Raw genomic sequence first — 20716 nt, 5'->3', positions numbered from 1 at the left:
TCAGTTACCTCCGCCACCAACCAGAAGGTTCCTTAGTGCCACGAGCCTCACATTCTCCCTTCCCCACTTTCAAAGCTTCAGGGGCTCCCATGCAGCATGGCGCACAGCCCAGGGAGGGCCCGTCTGCTTCCTGCGCATCCTCAAGCCTAGACCTTTGCTCCATCAGTGCCAGAACTTTGATGTCCTGGAAACCTTACCCGTGCTCCTTCCTTACCTCTGCGGTTTGTTACTGCTCACAATCCATCTCCCTGTGATCTACCCAGAGAACCGCATCACTCTGCCTACGGCTAGCAGGGTTGAGCACTGCCTACCCAGAGCTCCATCTTCTCCTGGACAGCAGCATGGTGAAGTGGTATCTTGATCACACCTGTGCCTCCTCAGGACCTAGCCTGCTTCCTGGCACATAGAAGGCTCAGTTAAGATGATACCTTTACATTTTTTAAAAATTTAATTTAATTAATCAATTGAGTTAAAAATTTTTAATTACTTTTTCAAATAAAAAATTTTGACATAGGATCAGTGTTTTCTTGATTCTTCTGCTCACTGGGCGTGAACGAGTGCAAATGCAAACTTTATTTTCACAGCTTCTATTGGCTTCCAGGTTTGTCACTGTCGAGGACATGTAAGGGTTTCTAGCCGGTGACATCTCTTGGTACCTTGCTGCTGGGTGGCTTGTTCTCTAGCACTGGGTCTTGTTCCACAACTTCAGGATTGCCTGCAGGAACTTAAACATCAAGGCCAAAGGACCGAGCCGATATATCTGGCAGTGTCCAGAGTCCATGTCTTAAAGTGGTGACCCCTTTGCTCCTAAGTGGACAAAGAACAGGAAAAATGCAGCAGGACCAGGAAGTGGAGGCGGAAGGAATAATGGACAGAGAGCAGGAAGGATGGCATAGGAGGAGTCTGGCTTGCCCCAAGCCTCAGCTCGAGATTTTAGTGAAAGTCAGGCTTAGAAGTGAGAGTCTGGGTCCTGACTGCACTGCGTCTCAGGTGTGACTGCTTTTAATTGTATGGCAACTTAGTCAGTGGATGCCACTCCCACCTTGACTGTCTCCACCATCCAGCTTCTAGCCGGTCCTAGACTCCTGGCATTAACTTCACTAGACAGATGATTAAATTGACCTCCAGAGATGTTGAGTAAATTACCACATATTACTGGATGCCAACTAAACAGCTTGCCAGCCTGATGTGTAGGCCTTATCCTGGCCTTCTTAGGAGAGGTACAGAGAGAATCTACGAGCCAGCGGGGGCTTGAGTCAAGGTTTCTGACCAGCTGAGTGCAGAGGGTTGCAGTCCAGGCAGGAAGGTTTGGGAGGAAGGGCGGTGCCCTGGGAAGGTATACCTTTGTGGCCCTGCTAAGTGAGGGCGCCTTGTACTCGGATCCTCCCTTCTTATCAGGCCTCCGGCCCAGAGCTTGCATCAAAGGCTTATCTATGCAGGAATGAAGGCAGACCAGCACTGCCTAGGATCAAACCCCTGGGCCTTACACACGCTAGGCAAGCACTCTACCACGGAGCCACGCCCCAGCCCCGGAACCGCAGTTTTTACTTTGGATCCAAGAATTTCAAGGGCAGGGAAGGTTTCTTGTATACACTCCCCCAGCCTGGTGTATACCCTCCTCTTCCGAGTGTATACTCTGCAGTGCATACCTTCCCTAGCCTATTGTATACTTTCCTCAGCCTATCGGACCCCACTGTGTTCCCACCAAGGTGATTCTAGGTATCAGAGTCAGACAGTTGAACCTAATAAGAGATGAAGAAAAGCCTTATGGGACCCAGGGCTGCAATGAGGGTGGCACGGGGAAGCCACCTTCACCCTACAAAGCCTTGTGGTCTTGATCTGTTGCAGCAATCCAATGCAGTCAATAAAATAAACATTTAAATACAGGAAAAGATTGAAGACAGAGAACATAGTAGCCGTTCAGAATTCCACTCTCCAAAGATGATGATGGCTAATATTTGGACCGTGTCCTTTTGTCTTCTCTTTGCTTTTTAATCTTTGCATGTGGGTATGTGTGTGGATATGGATGTGTGTGCCATGGGACATGTGAGGTCAGAGGACAACCTCAACTGTCAGTTTTCAACTTCCACCTTGTTTAAGACCCAATCTCTCGTTCTCCATTATGAATGCTGGAATAGCTGGTCCACGAGCGTTCAGTAGTCTCCTGTCTCCAACTCCCACGTCTCTGTAGGACTGCTAATATTGAGTGTCACTGTGTCCAGCCTTAGGTGGGACCTGAGGACCCAAACTCATGTCCCCACGTTTACACAGCAAATGCTTCCCGCCCACTTTTTGTTATCTTTATAACTGTGTGTGCATGTGCACACATACTCGTGCTAATATATGTGCATACATACTCATATTGCACAAATGACTTATATGAATAGACTGTAGTTTCAAAAACGTATCCCTCTAAGTTAATAACTATTGTAATTTTCTCTGTTGTAATTTTTAATGGCTGGTGCGCCATTGTGTGGCTGGCAGATAATCTACGTAGCATTTCCATGACATTTAGGTCAAGGGATTCTTCGTGTTGGGGATGTGCTTGCTTTGGAATGGCAGGACCTTGTGGGGAGGTGGTGCCATGGCTTACCTGTCCCCATTGACCTGCTCACACCTCTGTTGACAGGTGTGAGCTGTCCTACTTTCTTGTCCTTGTAGAGCTTAGAAATATTTGTTTAATTTAATCTCTGAGGATATTGTGAGAATTTTTTTATTATTATTTTTAAAAAATTGCTGGGAGCTAGAGAGGTGCCTCGGGTTAGAAGCACGGAAGGCTGGTCTGGAGGACTCAGATTTGATCCCCAGCTCACACGAGGCAGGTGACGACCATCTGTAGCTCTAGTTCCAGGAAGTCTGGTGCCCTCTTTACAGGCTCTAGGCATGCATGTGGCCCACAGCCATACGTGCAGGAAAAACACCCATATATAAAAAAATAAATAGAAATGAATATAAAGGTTTATTTTGAAAAAATCACAGGACTGGAGATAGCTCGATGGCAGAGCACTTGCCTACCATGTACTAGGCCCTGGGTTCAATTCCCAACACTGAAGAAAAAAAAAACCTCAGTTATGTCTTCTATAGTGACTTTTCCACCACAGAGTTCAAATAGTGCATTTGTATAAAGAGGAAAAAAAATTACAAATGTCTTTGCAGAACTCATCTCGGTTGTTCCTACCTCCTGATATCACCACTGCTCACACCTCAGTCTGTGTTTCTGTCTGTATCCTTAAAAGACAAATAGGAACGTGTGCACATACACAACAGTAAACTTGGATCCAGCTCAACAGTTTTTTAATACCTAGCTTTCATAACCACCCTGGAAGTGCATACATAGAGCTGCCCACTTTCTTGGTAGTATAAATAGCTTTATGTCATCTTTATGGCTGTGATATGTACCTTGTTGCCTTATTTACCTGTGGGTGTTTGTTTGCCTTACCTCCATGCTACCCTGATCCTTCTTATTCATTCCTCTCTGAGTGCATGCATGAGAATTTCTCATGGGGTACAGAATAGCAAGAACAAATGTAACAGTGAATGAGAGTCAAACACCAATCGGGTCCTGGCTATGCCTCAGGTGGTTTTTCCACCTGTTTGATTCTACCTGTACTGATTCACTGATCTTCTTAGAAATAGTAGGAGGGAGGGGTGCTATTGTCCCCATCTTCCATATGAGAAGTTAGGCCCATGGCTTCACAGCTTATAAATGTCAGAGCCAAGATTTGGACCAAGGTGGCCTGGCTCCAGAGAGTGAGGGCATGTGTCATGGTGTGTGTCCGTGTTATAGTCTGTTGGGCATTAGATAGTTCCCCAGGGAGGTGCATAATGGTTGACACTCTCCTGAAGAGTGTGAGGAGGTCATTGTTAACCAATTTGGGGTGAAGGTGGTTTCTTGTTTTTCGTACCAACTCTACTGTACAAGGTGAAGGTCATTGGCTTTCTTTGTAATTATAGCTAAAGTCAAACATCTCTTTCCATATCTACTTGTCATTCCATTCTTCTCTGAATTGCTTACTTACATTCTTTGCCCTGTTTTGTCTGAATAATTTGTAGGTATAATCTGTATTTTGAGGATTCATCCCTGTTTGTTTGTTTTGTTTTGCTTTTTTTTGTTTTGTTTTGTTTTGTTTTGTTTTACTGAACACTGCAGCAATTTCTTTGAACCTAGTTCAGTGGGTTTGTTTGTTTCCCTGTGGAGTTTTGAAGCAGAACCCGGAATGTTGTTTGTTTGCAAGGGGTTGGGCCTGCCCTTTGTGTATTTCCTGGATGAACTGGTCTAGATCCCTGTCTACAGCCAGCAGGAATTCAACCACTGAAGGGGAACATCCAGGTGCTGCTTTGGGCAGCAGCAGGGAGCAGGAACTTGTTCCCTGGGGGTTCAGAGGAGGGTTTATGACCCAATCTGAGGGCCTCTCCGGGGTTTTCTTGGACAGAGGAATAGGCAGGAGGTGGTGTTTGGGCAGAATCTTACTCAGCATCTCATTTGTGAACAATCCATCTTAAAGTAGAAAATCTCAGGGGAGGGCTCTTAGGGAGCAACCAGAGGGCGTGGTGGTGAGGGTGAGGGTGAGGGTAGGGAGCCATGAGGCAAGGGATGGCTGGGTTAGGCATGCCATTAATAGAGCCTTTCTCACTTGGTGGTGTCTCTCAGTGTCCAGATGATGCTGTCTGGAGGGCTCATCACTAGCACAGAGCAGAGTAGGTGGGGAATGGGCTATGGGAGGGATAAGAGGGAAAGATCAGCTAGGTTAGAGCAAGGTTGGAGAAAGAAAAGTTCTGGAGGGGGATAAGGGTTTAGTGGAGGTTGGAGAGATGGCTCAAAAATTCAGAGCACTGGCTACTCTTCTAGAGGAATTGGGTTCAATTCCTAGCACCCACGTGACAGCTCACAATTATCTATAACTCCAGTGCCATGGAATCCAGTGCCCTTTTCTAGCCTCCACAGGGACCAGGGACACAGTGGTATGTACAGTCGTACATACAGGCAAAACACTCATGCATATAAAATAAAATAATTTGTACTTACTGTGCAATTATGAGGACCAGAGTTCAGATCCCAGTACCTGTGTACACTAGCCAATCATCCAGCCAGTCATCCTGTGAACACCTGTAATTTTAGCTCTAAGGGATCTGACACCTGATTTTGGCCTCCATGAACTCATCCCCAACACACACACACACACACACACACACACACACACACACACACACACACACACATCTTTAAAGTTCTGACAGCTGGTATGGAGTGTGTAACTTTAATCCTAGTAGGAGTCAGAGGCAAATGGATCTCTATGAACTTAGTCCACCCAGTGAAATCCAGGCCAGTTAGCCAGGACTGCCCAGTGAGACCCTGTCTCAACTAGAAAGAAAGGAAGGAAAGAAAGAGGGAGGAAGGAAGATGGATGATGGATGGATGGATGGATAAATAGATAGATGGATAGACAGACAGAGAGACAGACACCTAGATAGATCCATAGATAGATCTGTGGAGACTTTGCTGCACCTATGATGGCCTTAGACAGCAGGGGTATTTATTAGCTGCTGCTTTTATTCAGTAAAGTTGTGCAGTGTATCCAAGCCTGGCATGGTGCCTCACTGGTTCTGAGCTACAGAGATGAACTGGGGCAGGCAGGCCGTGCATCCCAGCAGTCCCCCTCCTATGACAGTTTTAGCTTTATGCATGTCCTCTCTGAGGGTCACAGAAGAGGCCTGTGGTTCCCTGCCTGTCAGACCCCACGTCCTTGGATCCCTGCCTGCGTCTCAGTTGGAGTTTATTTAGGTGTGTCTGTCTGAGAACAGTTTTTGGTCTCACACACATCTCCATCTTAGGCTGTTGATTTTTTTTTTTTAAAGTTAAACAAAACCCTCAATTTATGTTCCTCATGATAAAGCCCGGTTTTTCTGGAATAGAAAAGAAACTATTTCTGTCTTGCTGTCAAGAGCTCATTAACACACTCTCTTTACAGCCTCTAATGTGTCATTGGTAGGAATGTGATACTATTAGCCCAAACAAGAAAGCTGGGTTCATTTCAGTGGCTTAAGCTAGGTTCTGCCCCGTGACTCGGCCAGTTCAAGACCCCCTCAGCCCCTCGTTTAAACCATTGTTTTTCTTTGGCAGTGCTGTGGGTGGAGTCCAGGACCTCACCTCATACAGTCTAGGCAAGCTCCCTGACATTCAGCCACACCACCAGCCTGCTTGGGAATGACTGCTCTCTCCTTCCAGAAAGGCTTGTGTCCTTGTACACAACGCTGTCGTAACTTTCTAAGCACCGACTCCCACCCCACTTCTTAGGGATGTAGCTCTCTACTTTTTGATAGCTGGTCATGACAGGAGCCTCAGAAAACCAAACCGATTCTGTCCCCTGGGAAATCGACTTCAAATCCAGGTGAGTTTTTAGAGTAGATACGAACACCCTGAAGTCACTGTGTCGCTTCTGCTGGGGAGCTAGGGGGGCGGGGGGTGTGTGTCACAAAACCACACCGTTGTTATGCCCTGCTGTTCTTAAGTCCTGAGCATGGACCCTTCCTGATCAAGAAGCCCCGGCTGGGTTTTCTGCTTCTTCTTGTGTCAGAAGTTCAGCTGGGAAGGGCTATTGAAAATCCTATCCTAAAGCCAATGGCTCAAAGCCGGTCTTACTTTCCAGCAACTGTTTCCTGAAGTTAGTCACTTACGTGCCTTTGTACTTCATCTGTGCCAATGGCTGTGTCAGCCCCTGGCCTCTCTCCATGCCAGACAGCCTCACGGCATCCTTAAGAGCCATCCTGAACTCTGAGCACTCTGTCCAGATTTCCTGTGGCTGGGAGACTCCCCCCCCCAACCCCCTCCCACCACCGAGAGGCTGAGGAGCCCCGCCTGTCTGCCTGCTGCTGCCAACCTTCCTCCCACCCCCAGCCGCCTTGTTTGTTTTATTTGAATCACTCTGTCAGGCTGCATGAATTAGGTTGCGAGTCTTGAGGCCGGGCCATGTTGCTGCATGCATCGTGGGCATGAAGCTGATGCCATATGGGTCGTTAGGCACAATGGACAGAGCTAACAGGAGTACACTCCTCTGCCAAACCTACCTATTCCATTTTAAATGCCCTGTCTTTGTCCTGAGCCCTTTCATGGAGGTGTGTTAGCCTTGATCCCAGGGTAATTTCCACACCAGCCTCTCATAGCAACAGAGGCTACATCAGCATATGAAGGACATGACCAGGCCTTCCTAGCGACCAGGGGAGTAGTGCTGTGCTTTTCCCACCTGAGAGAAGACAGCCTAGGAAGCTGGTCAGAGTGGGTCACCAATCTACCTCTGGCAATGCTAGGTTCTCAGCATGTTGGGGTACTGTTTTTTACCCTTCCTCTAGAGGATTACGGGTTTCCTGGGCCATTTAACTTTTATCCCAGATGTGAATTTGCTGGCACCATCCATGGCAAGTAGACAGAGAGAAATGGGATGTAGAACAAGTATAAAGGAACGGACAATGGGTGAGCATAACAGGAAAGACCTCGCAAACATCACACTGAGTCAAAGAGGCCTTGTACCACAACTAGATGATTCCCTTTGTAGAAAGCTCTCGAATAGGCAAAACTAACAGAGAGGAGGGACTCTGCCTTAGGGTTGGGGGTGGATGGGAAGGCTCAGATACTCCCGGGTGATGTCTTGGTGGGGGTAAACTCTTGGCAGTTTTCAGAGCACAGATATAGAATGTGTCAATCTCACACGCATTTGCTCAGTTCCTCACAGGTGAATTTTGCCTGTGAGAAGAAAAAGCCCTAAGTAAATATTGAACTCTTGATAAGGATGTGTATGTGGAAGTGTTTAAGGGGGAAGTGTACTGATAATGGCAGTTTACTTTAGAGTGAGCACACCAAGGATAAGTGTGCTAATGGTGGGGTGGATTCAGGAGAGAACCCTGAGGGGACTTTAGTGGTAGAATGGTGTGGTGGGGGCGGGGGCGTTCTCTGCACAGTTATCTCTCAAAACTTTGCTCTGCGTTTGCAAATTTTCATAATAAGATGTTAGGAGAAAAAGATAGTTAGGGTGTGGCGGGATGGGGCCCCCTGAGGAGGAAGCCGGTGCTGTCCTAATTGTGAAGTTATGTTTACGGAGGAAGATTAGAAGCCTTCTAGGGATTTAATAGAGCCAGTGATGTCATCGAGGCAGTAGCAGTGGAATCTGACTTTGGGACACTTACTTCTGTAGGGTATAGGCCACTTTGGCACCCGAAGGGACAAGCCAAGCGTAGCTCCTGGAGGCCCTCACTTGGCGCAGTCTCGGGAAATGTAAATGAGCCCAGTAGCACAGTTATAGGAACTTGCCGTCAGAGAGCGATAAGCCTGCCGCAGACACCCCTGGCAGTGTCAGTTTGGCTCCTTCTCTGCTAATTATCTTCTCCGCCCGCCCTGCCATGTTTTCACTAATTCCAGGATCTGACTTAGTGACTTCCTGAAGACTTCTCAGCCTCCCTCGATTCTTTTGAAATCAAGGGGCAGGACCAGCAGCCGCCGCCGCGCCTCCGTGCAGCCCGAGTCCTGAATGGGAGTCCTAATTTGGACCCCTGCCAGTTTCCCCAGGGGCGCCCCAGACCAGATGCAGCAAAGACAACTCTAGTCCTCTTGGGCAGAGCCTCTGCCAGCGAGGGTCTGCTGGTAAATTCCGAAGTGGGGGCGGGGACACAGGAGAAGAATGAAAGCATTATTCTAAGGAGCCGCTTTTATTTATAGATTCTCCTAATTCTATTAGAACGAACGCCGGAGGGATATAAAAGTTGGAACACATAACACATAATAGAAATGAAGGGACGTTAAACTAAACTAGGGAACGCGGTAAAATGGGAAGAGACTCCGCACCGAAGGCAAGATGAGGCATTATTTTTCCCCCTGAAATAAAATCATCTTTTAGAACACTTTGTACCAGGAAAGCGAATTAAAATCAGGACTCGGTGAGGAGAGAACTTGGAAGGAAGCATAAAATATTTCATAATGAAAAGGAGAAAGTGGTAGGCTGACCCAAGGGGAAAACAAATACAGAGTTTACACTAATTACATTATAGAGACAAATAAAATGTTGAAAAGGAAATAAAGCCAATTAACTACTTAATGTGCTCTAAGAGTCATTTGCAAAGTAAAGTGTATTAAATATAAAATATGCAAATAGCTATCGGCGGCTATTTTTTTTCCCCCAGTAGCCAATAGAGTGGCTCCTGTTCTGCATACACAATGAGGGGGTTTTGACCACTGACAAAAGGCATTGATAGGCTCTAATACAAAGTAAACAGCCACTTGTGTTAGGCAAGCTGAGGTCAGACGATGAATGAGGTAGAGTTTGAAGAACATGTATTTAGGGGGGACACTTCTCAGAATCAAGTTTAATGAGGAGGCCCAGCCAAATGGTTTAGTAGTAAAGCCACTGGCTGCCAAGCCTTGGGACCTGCATTCAAGTTCCAGGAGAGAACTAACTTCTTCAAGTCATTTGTTCTCTGACTTTCACACGTAGGTTCTTGTGCATGTGCAGGCACTGCACAGATAAATGTGATTTTATTGTGTTGTTTTAGTTTGAGACAGAGTCTCTCTATGTAGTTGTGGCTAGCCTAGAACTCTCTATGTAGTCCAGGCTGGCCTCAAACCTATAGAGATCCACTTGCCTCTGTCTCCCGAGTGCTGGGATTAAAGGCGTGTGCCATCATGTAATAATTTTTTAAAAATCTAATATATGAAGGCATGAGTGATAAGAATCGCTCTTCTGACAGTGACTGTCCCTTCCTGTACCTCAATTCTTTCATCTGAAAACTGGAAGTTAGCAACACTTCCAGTAAGTACATGCTTGGTATAGTGCCTGTCCCCAGGTGACCATTCTGCTGCTAATAGTATCATTATCACCATCACCATCACCATCACCATCACCACCACCACCACCATCACCACCACCACCACCACCATCATCACCATCATCACCATCATCACCATCACCACCACCACCATCATCATCATCACCACCATCACCATCACCACCACCACCACCATCATCATCATCATCACCACCATCACCATCACCACCACCACCACCATCATCATCATCATCAACATTGAAATGGTTATCTCTGTCAGTGGAGCCAGACATACCAGTCCACCTAGTTTGACATACCAGTCTGCCCAGTGTTAGGCATACTGGAATTGCCCTAGGAAAGCATTGCATTTAAAGCTGGGGAGGCCGAGAGCTGGGGCTACCAGAGAGGCAGCGCACCTGCCTAATGTGTCCAGCACCATGGTTTCCCTCTCCAGCCCTGGCAATACTGTAGAGGGAACGTTGGAATATTGTTGTGTCTTTGTCTATTTTTTTTTTTTTTTGAGTAAAATTGTAGCTGGGACAGAGCAGGCAAAAGCTATGGCAGACTAAGAAAGAACTCATGGACTGTGACTTACAGAGCTAGCCCATGCCCTGACTGCAGAGCTGACCACAGGCTCTTACTGACTTGCCTGGCTGTTGCCCTCTGGTTAGCAGCAGGTGAGACCTTCCTCCCCACCCCTCTGCCTGCCTAGCATGCTTTGTAAGGTTCCTACCTATGGATACAAGAGAGGCCCCCGCTCCTTAGGACTAAGGAGACATTCTCTCTTAAAACTAAGAGAAGATAAAATAATGGGGCCTGCCAGTTGGCCTGAGTTAACCCCTTGGAGTCTACAGAACAGCTGATGGGGGATGGCCTGTGGGTTGCCGTCACCATTGTAAAACAGAGTCCTGGAGTTGGCTGTGGGAGACTGGAGGGCGAATGCTGTCCTCTAGGAAAGGAGCCCTTGCCTTGTTCTTAGTGTGGATAGAACCATGGTCCTCCTGACTGACAGCCTCACTCTGCACTGACCTCAAGGAGAGTAGCATTGTCCCCTGTGGATACCTAAGCAGTCCCCATCGAGGCTATAGATGCCTTCTGTTTATTTGTTCCTTCCTTCTGCCACTCCCTCATATTTTCTGGATTGATTCTGCATTCGATTTTGAAAGAGCATAGAGTTCGGAGTGTTGCAGTACTGGGGTCACCACCTGTCTTTTGACATTAAGGGCCTAGAATGCACAATGAGAGATTAGCTGCAGTTTGATTTAACCAGTCGTCCAGCAGTGGCCATGGGTAGTCTGCATATCATTGGGAAATAATAACCAAGTTCATAGACCATGTGTCCCTAGTTTCAGAGAACTGACAAATTGTAGCTAGGCATTAGGTTTGTGTTTAGAGGCAAAAACATAGAGGTAACAACTTAAACATTGTGGGAGGTTATCTTGTTTCATTTTGTGTATACCAAATGGCACCTCCATTTTTCCACCCCACCCACTCTTAACGTGGGCAATGCCTCGTGGCAGTGTGGGATTAATAACACACATACATTTTGAAGTCTAATATCCACGCAAGACAGGCTGCAGGGTTTGGGGATGAGAGACTAGAGCAAAGGCCTTTTCCTTTTCAATCAAGAAGAGTCGCCCTGCCCAGGGACTTGTGCCTGTATCCATCGCAGGGGTTACAGCTTTGTCGTATGGCCACGCTGGCTCCAGGGGAGTCTGGGAAATCAAGAGTTTTGAATTCTACAGCCTTTATAAAAGAAGAGGAGGTAAAGAAGGGGTTGGAAGTACAGGTGGGGTTTGTGTCTGTGGTGTTTCCTCTGCATTGTCTCGTGAGTGATTGGAAAGACCGAAAGGGAACAAAGTTGGCGGGGAGGGTCCTGTGCATTCCCAATTCCCAAGAGGAAGCGTTGGGTTCACTTCCCGTCCAGGGAGGGGTAGACTCTGTTGCAGATGCTGTATCAGGAGTCCAGCACAGTAGAGTGTGGGAAACCACCTGGGAAAAAATGCAAGCAGTTCCAGAAGACGAGGGCAGTCACCTCCAGGAAAAGGAGATAAAGACATCCTGAAGGCGAACACGATGGCAGGCAAGGGTGACGAACTCTTCCTGTGAGGAATGGCTCCAGAGCCACCAACACTTCTTCCCACCTCCATGTAACAGATAAGGGAACCGAGGCAATAGTGCCAAGTAGCATCTCTCTGATCTGCCTGTCTTTTTTTTTGGCCTTCAGTTTTTTATTCTGTGTACACAAAGACTAGCATGCTTGGTATCACAGGGTAGACAGCTGGTTTCACTGGGTAGACAGTTGAATCATCCATTCAGGTTGCTTAGTCCAACTTAATGAAGCCTATGTCCTTCGAGTACTGACAGAAGCACTGTCGGCACATGTTCAGCCCGTATTTACGGATCAGACCGTGGCGGTTAGAGCAGACACGGCAAGAGCGAGAACCCTGGCCGAACTTCCTTGGGTGACTCCAATAGAGCTGCTAGTGACCCATCTTGCCTTCAGATGCCCAAGGAGGAAAAAGGTTGCCTTTCTTTTTCATCCCTGAGCCTTATTCCAGTCCTGTAAGTCAGGGGCCGTGAGCAGCACCGAACTCCTGTGTGTAGGGCAGCCATTCAGGTTCCTTTGCCGCTGGCCTCTGCCCTTCAGAGTTCCGTGGTACCCACGGAATGTGGGGGCTCTAATATTGCTGAAACACCCCTTGGATATCTGCTTCCCCTCTCCAGGGCACTTACCTAAGTCTGTGGGGGAGGGGGCAGCCTCCCATCTTCTCATGGGAACATAGGGCAGGGCGACATAACAGATGGCCTATTGGTGAATCTCTCCACGACTCCCATTTCTCCATGTTCCCACCAGACCAGCAGCAGCAGCAGCATTTAGGACAGTGCTAGAAATAAAACTCCTCGGGCTCCGCTGCTCCGTCAGAGACCCTGGGTACTGCTCCAGCTCATGGCTTTAGAATGGATGTAAGTTGTGCCGTGGCTGGATGCTCTGAGCATCATGGGGCGTTTGGGCTTCCAGCATCTTGGCCACCGATACTGCTTTTTATTCCTTCTAGGCTTAGGCTGGCTGATCTTGTAGACGCTGTACACCTCCATGTGCTTCAGTGGCCACACGTGAGGAGGACGGCCACATCTGCCTGCTGGCTGGCATGAGGCCCTATTAATATCGATGATACTCATGTTGAAAAGAAAAAAAAAAAAACAGTCTCCCCCACTTCCCAGACTCCTATGCACGAAGCTTTGTCTCTGTACCTGGGGACCTGATCTGTCATATGGGCTTAGGCAGGAAAGAGATGGGCGAGTCCTGAGAGATGAGTCTCAGCCGTGGGAGGCAGCCGCCCCAGCCGTGGCTGTGGGAAGGTGCTTTGTGGAGAAGGCTGTTTTGTTACCTGTGGTTAGTTAGTGAGAGGTCATCTGAAGAACAGGCCAGAGATGGTTGCCACAGCCAGTGTCTGCAGTATGTCCCCAGCCCGCTCTCCCTCACCTTCCTTACCTTGAGACACCTATGGAAACTTGCCATTTCAGTGACTTCTTGACTCGGGAAGTGTACATCATGCGCTGGGGCCACTGTGGGGCTCTCAGAATCTCCTTGCGTGTTCTTAGCTTTGAACATGTTCCCCTTTATAGATGTTCTCTGGTGTCACCAAGAGAGTCTACCTGACCTTTCAGCCATGGCCGTCACTATCATTGCTATGCTGTGTCCTGCAACTGGGCATCTCATTCCATGTGAGCACGTGTGTCGTCTTGTATGACCAGGAACACTGTGGGTTTGCATGTAATCCAAAATGGCTTTGGAGGCCCTTACTATACCCAGCCAGGTATTTACCTCAGGCTTCTGGAGTACGTGAAACCCACTGTGGGGACCTATTTGTCTTCAGTTTACTTTCAGCAACAGTTACGTCAGCGTGTATCTCGATTGGAAAGATGGCATATGTTCTACTGGAGTGCTTTTGAGGAAGGTTAGCAGACCTTTCCCAAAGGTGAAAAGAGAGCTCAGAACACAGGGACTGTTAACACTGCTAGCACATAGGTTCTTTCTATTCCTTGGCCCTGAAGAAAGTAAAGAGGGGCTGTTGGTGGGAGCCAGAAGGAAGGAGAAGGTAGACAGCACTTTTGAGGGAGCAGGGCTCTGAGAGAGGAAGCCATGTTGAAGCAGGTCTGTAAGGCAGAGGCCAGGGGAGCGGGAAATCCCAGCCTTGCCTTCCTCCTCGTATGCCTCTGGGCTCACTGAGCTCACCTTCTGCTGGAGGGCAGAGGAGCCACCAACGTGGTTCCCATCCCTGAGGAGTGTCCTCGTCTGGTTCTCTGTTGCTGTGAGGAAAACCATGACCAAAAACAACTTGGGGAAGAAAAGGTTTATTTCAGCTAACAGTCCATCATGAAGGGAAGCGAGGGTAGGAACTCCAGGCAGGAACGGAAGCAAGTGCCATGGAGGAACACTGTTTCTGCTTTCTCAGTTTGCTTCTTAAGTGTAACTTAAGAGCCTTGCCAGGAGTGACACTCGTACACACACACTAGCCTGGGCCCTCTCACATCAATCATTAATCCAGAAAGTGCCCCACTAACATATTCCAGTCTATTGAAGGCAGTTTTCCTCAGTTGACAGTCCTTCCCAGATGACTGTAACCTGTATCAAATTGATTAAAAAAAAAATTAACCAGCACAGAAAACCCCTGTCAACTTGACACACAAATATATCACTGTTAGATCGTGACCTCGTCTTTCTTGTTTACCCCGAAGATCTCACGTTAATATCACACTATAAAATGTAGTACAGCTTTAAAAGCTCCGGAGTCTTTAAAAGATTCAAATATCCTTTTTTTAAGTTCAAAGCCTCTTTAAAATATCTAATATCTCTTTAAAATCTAAAGTCTCTCAACTATGGGCTTCCTTCTATAAAATAAAAAGCAAGTTACAGCTTTTTTTTTCCCAGAGGGAAGAACCAGGGCACAGTGATAGTTGAATCAAAGTGAACCCCAAAATTTAGCAGCATAAAATATTCGTTGTCCGACATCTGGGACTCACAATCCTCTGCTTCCAAAGGCTGGGCAGATCCGAGGCTTCAGCTCTGCTACCCTCAGTATGCACAGCTTAACTCCTAGGCACACGCCAGCTCCACATTACACTCACCCCGTCAGCCCATGGTCCTGGCATCTGTAATCTACAGGGGTCTCGTCTCCACTGCACCCATTATAATAGCTTTCCGCATTTAATGGTTTTTTTCTAGACTACAGTTCTAAATTCCTTCCACAGTCTCCCCCAAAACAACACGGTCAGCACTACCCCACTCTCTGGTACCACTTTCTGTCCTAGTTTGGTTCCCTATCGCTATGAGAAACACCATGACCAAAAGCAACTTGTGGGAGAAAGGGTTTATTTCATCCTACAGCTTACAGTCCATCAAGGAAAGTCAGGGCAGGAGCTCAAGGCAGGAACCCAGAGGTGAGACTGGGCCTGTGCTGACTGGCTTGTTCCCATGCCTTACTCAGCCTGTTTCCTTGTACACCCTAGAACCCCCCAGGGGTCAGCACATCTACCATGGCCTGGGCCCTCCCACCAATCACAAATCAAGAAAGTGTCCTGCAGACTTGTCCACAGGCCGGTCTGATGGAGGCAGCCCCTTAACTGATGTCCCGTCTTGCCAGTGACTCTACACTGAGTCAACGTTACAAAACCCAAAAGCAAGCAAACAAATAAAACAAAACACCAAACCAAAAAGAAAAAAACCCAAAACGTTAGCGTGCATAGAGTGCGGGGTGAGAGTAGAGAGTGGATTGAGGGGTGCACCAGAGGCCTCCAGCCCACTCAGTGCAAGGTGAGAGTGGGGAGTGGATTGAGGGGTGCACGAGGCCTCCAGCCCACTCACAGGCGTCTGTCTATAGGCTTCCCTTTTACGTGTCACACCTAGGTCTCCATTTACTCAAATTTGTTTTTGTGTTCACTGCAGAAAAGGATTTGATTTGATTTCTTTCCCCTCGTAGGAACGTACGTCTCTCTCAGAGTCGCCACTTGAGCAGTTTCTCCTTTCACTGAGGCTCTGGTTTTGGAGGCAGAGTCTCCCTATGTGCTCCCAGGTTGGCCTTGGTATCTCACCTCAGGCTCAGAGTGCTGGCTAACAGGCATTTATGTGCACCCTGTCCAATTGCCAGTGAGAGTTCTTTTTAAAGAAAGATTTATTTATTTATTATATACAAGTACACTGTAGCTGTCTTCAGACACACCAGAAGAGGGCATCAGATCCCATTACAGATGGTTGTGAGCCACCATGTGGTTGCTGGGAATTGAACTCAGGACCTCTGGAAGGGCAGTCAGTGCTCATCACCCCTGAGCCATCTCTCCAGCCTGCCAGTGAGAGTTCTTAACTTTGTAATTTTGAAGGGGCCATTTCAAATATGCCTCCCCCCAGAAGAGCAATGTTTTCTGTTTGTTGTTGGTGTGGGGTTTGTTTTATCTTCTTCTGAGTCAGAGGAAGCCAGGGCTAGCATAGAACACACGTGTAGCTCAGAATGCTTGGAATTCCTGATCTTTCTGCTTCTATCTCCCATGCGTTAGGATCACAGGTGAGCTGTCTGCTGGTTTTTTTAGTAGATCATCTTATAACTGGCTGAAAGAGTTCCTTTCTTTTACCAAATTTAAGCATTTTCCCCCCGACATTTTTTAATAGTTTTGAGTTTTTAACACTTGTTTATTTTTATTTTATAGGGCATGGTGTTTTGCCTGAATGTATATCTGTGTGAGGGTGTTGGATCCCCCAAACAGGAGTTACAGATAGTTTTGAGCTGCTGTGTGGGTGCTGGGCATTGAACCCGGGTCCTGTGGAGGAGCAGCAGGTGCATGTAACCATGTTTTAAATTGTTTTTTGGGGAGTTCTGTATCATGTACCCCGATCAGACCCATTTCCCAGTCCTCTCAGGTCCTCCTTCCCTCCTGCCTCCCTGAAAAGAAGAAAAAACCCTACAACTCCAATTTGTGTTGTATGCTGCCCATATACTCACTGGAACATGGTCAGACTCCCAGTGATCAGCCCCTGAAAGAAAACTGAGTTCTTCACCTCCCAGATGGCCCCTCTGGAAGCCATCAATTCTGGAGAGCTACACTTCAGCATGCTTTTGTTGTTGTTGTTGTTGTTGTTAAGTAATTTTATGAGCATTGGTGGTTTGCCTGCATGTATGCATATGTGTGTGTGTGTGTGTGTGTGTGTGTGTGTATGTGTGTGTGTGCCTGTGTGTATGCCTGTGAGAGAAGGGAAAGGGGGAGTCAAATCGCTTGGAGCTGAGTTACAGATGGTTGTGAGTTACCATGTGGGAGCTGGGATTGAACTTGGGTCTTCTGGAATAGCACCCAGTGCTCTTAACTGCTGGGCCATCAGGGCCATCTCTCCAGCCCACATTTCAGCGTTCTTTTCACAGGTTTTAAGAGTTCTCTTTGCTGGCTTCCTGTCTAGGCTGTTACCTTTTGGGGACAGGGTGTGTGTTCAGGGGTGGGGTAGAGTTGTCACAGAAGCCTGTGTCCCTTTCTCAGCTGTGAGTCCGCAGTCTTCAATACTGCAAAAGTAGCTTCCTGGCCCTTTAAATTTTAAGAATTTTTAATCATGGAGATTTTGAATTTAAAAAACACTTTCAATTAGAAAGAGTTAAATGTACTGACTTTTAAACGCTCTTGCGTTTATGGACTAAATCCGCCGTGGTCCCGGCGGTTCATGGTTCCTACTCACCACTGAATCTGGTTTTCTAAGCTGGTTGGGAGTTCAGAGTCTACACTCATGGCCAAAGCCTTCCGACACAGCTCTTGTCTGACTCTAATATTATCCCGGCTCATAAAATTTTACTCTTTCTGCTTTCTGGGCCAGTTTGTGCAAGACTGAAATGGTCTGTTCCTTAACGCTCTGTAGCACTCACTCTTAGATCTGACCATGTGGGTTCTATGTGAGAGATGGGTGGCTTCCCGCTGCTTCAGGGGCTCTACCAGAAGGTCCGACTATTCCTTTTTGGATAGTTTCATAAATCATAATTTTCTAGTCATTCGCTCTTGTTGCCTTAAGTTTTCAAATGTATTAGCTTAACGTCCCGGTGAGTGTCTCGCCTTATCCGTTAATCCTCAGCTCTATCTGCGGCTGCATCTTCCTTTTCATTTGTAATTCCACTTCTCCGAGTGATTTTATTTTCTCGGTGTCTGTACTGAGGTAGATTTATCGCTCCTGCTGGGTCTTGAAAGAAGTCTTTCCAGCTGCTTAACTTTCTTCTGTTACTAATTTATTTTCTACTTTACAGAGTTCTTCTAACTTTAACTCTCTTCCTGTCTGTTTTCTTGAACTTAAAAATATCCTTGAGGCTGGATGCTTGGTACCGTGAACCGGTGTGGGAGGGGCTGCAGCGCCCCTTCCGGTGTCATAGTCAGTGATGCCCATAAGTTCTCCCGTCAGGATTTCCACGTCATTGCATTATGCACATCTGATGTCCACATGGGTCAAGCATGTATGCCAATGTATTTTCACATGTGTGGGACGTTTCATCCCTTCCTGTTATCAATATCTAACGGTTGTTGTCAAATCAGATATTGTCTTGGAAATGAATTCTTTGATACTGAAGAGATGTATTTTAGAGACTTCATCGGTCTCTGGAGAAGAATGCTGTCCTCTTGTTGGGTAGAGTTACATCTACTGGAGCATGCCTCTTGGCAGTTTGACTCATACTTGTCTACCTCAGTGACCTGTGTCTCTGTGACCTGGCTTGAGACCAGGCGTGTGTGGCCTCTGATGTCAGAAGACCTAGTAGGTGAGTAGGCTTTAGATCCGTGAGGCCAAGAAGGCCTGAGCTTAGAGAGGAACATGAACACCGTTGAGGGAATGCCAGGGCATAGTTTAACCTCTGCAGAGAAGACCAGGGAGAAGACGAGGAGTGGACCGGGCCTGGACTCCCCAGGGAAGGGAGAGAGTTATCTCCTGAGGTTCAGGGGAAGCATCTTCAGGGAGAACGCCAAGTGATTGGACTTGGGTAGACGTGGGCTATAGGGCAGGGTCATACTTGTATGGTGAGTTTTAAAAGGCGAAGATGATAATGTGACTGGACATGTAGCAAGGACACCCTTGGCTGTGTGAGGACCGTGAGAGCAGAATTCTCACAGAGAGAAGTCAGGCCATTTGGCTTCTAAGAGAGCGTGGTTGACATAGCTGCCTACAGGATTGGAGAACCAGATCACAATGGAACCAGGGGTGATCAAGGTCGTGATGAGTTGTGGTGATGGAGGGGCACTGGTGTGGGGCCTGTTTGGGGCTGTGTTCATGGCTGCTGCCATGAGGGGTCAGAGAAAGAATCAGGGAATCAGAATAGTCATTTACCTGGCTATCAGAGCCCACACCAGTGGCAGGAAGGTGGCTGAGGAGGAAAGTGAGTCCATGAGTTGTGGCAGTCAACCAGAAGGGAAGAGCGAAAATGTGTGACTTAGGAAGTGGATCCTCAGGGTGAGCCATGATGACTGCGTGTTGGCTCCTGTATCAGAGCCAACTGCGTGGTGGCTTCTGAGAGTGCAAGGGAGAGCGAGAGTATCTTAAGCTAGGGTAACAGGGCTGAGAAGACAGATCACACACTACTTTTTAGAAAGGGTTCTCAAGCAGCTAAGAGGGCACAGGGGAATAGGAAGGGGAGTGAGAAGTTTATTTGTTTAAGGACTTTTTTTTTTTTTTTCCTTTAATATGGTTCCCAGGGGCTTAGGGAGGAGGAGGGAGGAGGAAGGAGGAGGAGAAGGAGGAGGAGGAGGAGGAGGCGGAGGAGGAGGAGGAGGAGGGGAAGAGGAGGAGGAGGAGGAAGGAGGAGGAAGAAGAGGAGGAGGAGGAGGAGGAGGAGGAGGAGGGAGGAGGAGAGGAGGAGGAGGAGGGAGGAGGAGGAGGAGGAGGAGGAGGAACCATGAGACTCAGGAAGAAGTAGTCTGAAAAGGTCTGGTGCACAGAGTGAGAAACAGTTGGCTGTGGTGTCAGGGACACATGGCAGGTGTTGGGAGGAGGCTGTGACATTGAAGGACAGCCAACCGTCTTGGCTGGCTGTGTCAGGAAGCATAAGAAGCTGACCTGTGTAGGGGAGGGGGTGGGGGTCCCACTCCCTCCCTCCTGACTTCCTGGCCACTGCAGCCTGTGATTTCCAGATGCTCTAGGGCTGCGATTGCCTGTCAAACAAGCTGTGTTTTCATTTCCTCATCTGATCCTGGTCTCGGAAAGCCTCCCTATCAGCCGAGAGGAGAGGCGCCACACACTGTTGTCCTCAGCTCTGCAGAATGGTGGGGTGCTACTCTGCATTAACCTTCAGGCACATTCAGCTCTGGTGGAGAAGACAAGCAGACGATGCCGGGTGGTCAAACGCAATGGGCTGGGGGTCGCTTTCTTTCAAGTGAGGCAGATATGGAGGGCTTATGTAGAAGCTGACAGAGACAGACCAAAAGCTACTAAATTTAGCCCACATTTAGGGGTGCAGTTACAGAGTAGTGTAACAAGTAATTAGACCTGCTCCTGAGGACCCAATGATGTTTCTCAAAATCTGTGTCTTTCATTGGCATCAGGGAAAAACATAACAGAATGAGTGCATCTTTGAAAAGAGCCTGTCTGCCCTGACTCTCTGCAGGGAGCTCTGGAGGCTTCAGCATGGCCAGGCTGTTTTCTGAGATACTGCAGTCCATCTAAGGCAATGGTTCTCAACTTATACGTGGTGACCGGATTTGGGGTCACATATTATATATCCTGCTTATCAGATATCTATATTATATTTGTAACAGCAAAGTTACAGTTCTGCAGTAGGAACGAAATAATTTTATGATGGGGTGGGGTCTCCATAGCATGAGGAAGTGTATTAAAAGGTGGCAACATTAGGAAGAACCACTGAGAGCCTGCAGAAGGCAGGGCATGGTCAGGCCTTGG

General features: G+C 47.6%; 1 protein-coding gene and 1 pseudogene across 1 annotated transcript in view; one reads left to right on the top strand and one right to left on the bottom strand.

The window, feature by feature from the left end:
• Window positions 1-20716, top strand: part of Pcsk6 (proprotein convertase subtilisin/kexin type 6) — a 188653-nt gene that overhangs the window by 9259 nt on the left and 158678 nt on the right. The window lies entirely within an intron of this gene.
• On the bottom strand, window positions 12020-12314 carry LOC116891998 (annotated as a pseudogene).

This window comes from Rattus rattus, chromosome 2, assembly GCF_011064425.1.
Source record: "Rattus rattus isolate New Zealand chromosome 2, Rrattus_CSIRO_v1, whole genome shotgun sequence".
Classification (NCBI taxonomy): Eukaryota; Metazoa; Chordata; class Mammalia; order Rodentia; family Muridae; genus Rattus; species Rattus rattus.
The sequence above is the reverse complement of the archived record's forward strand: the minus strand, read 5'-3'. Positions and strand labels throughout refer to the sequence as shown.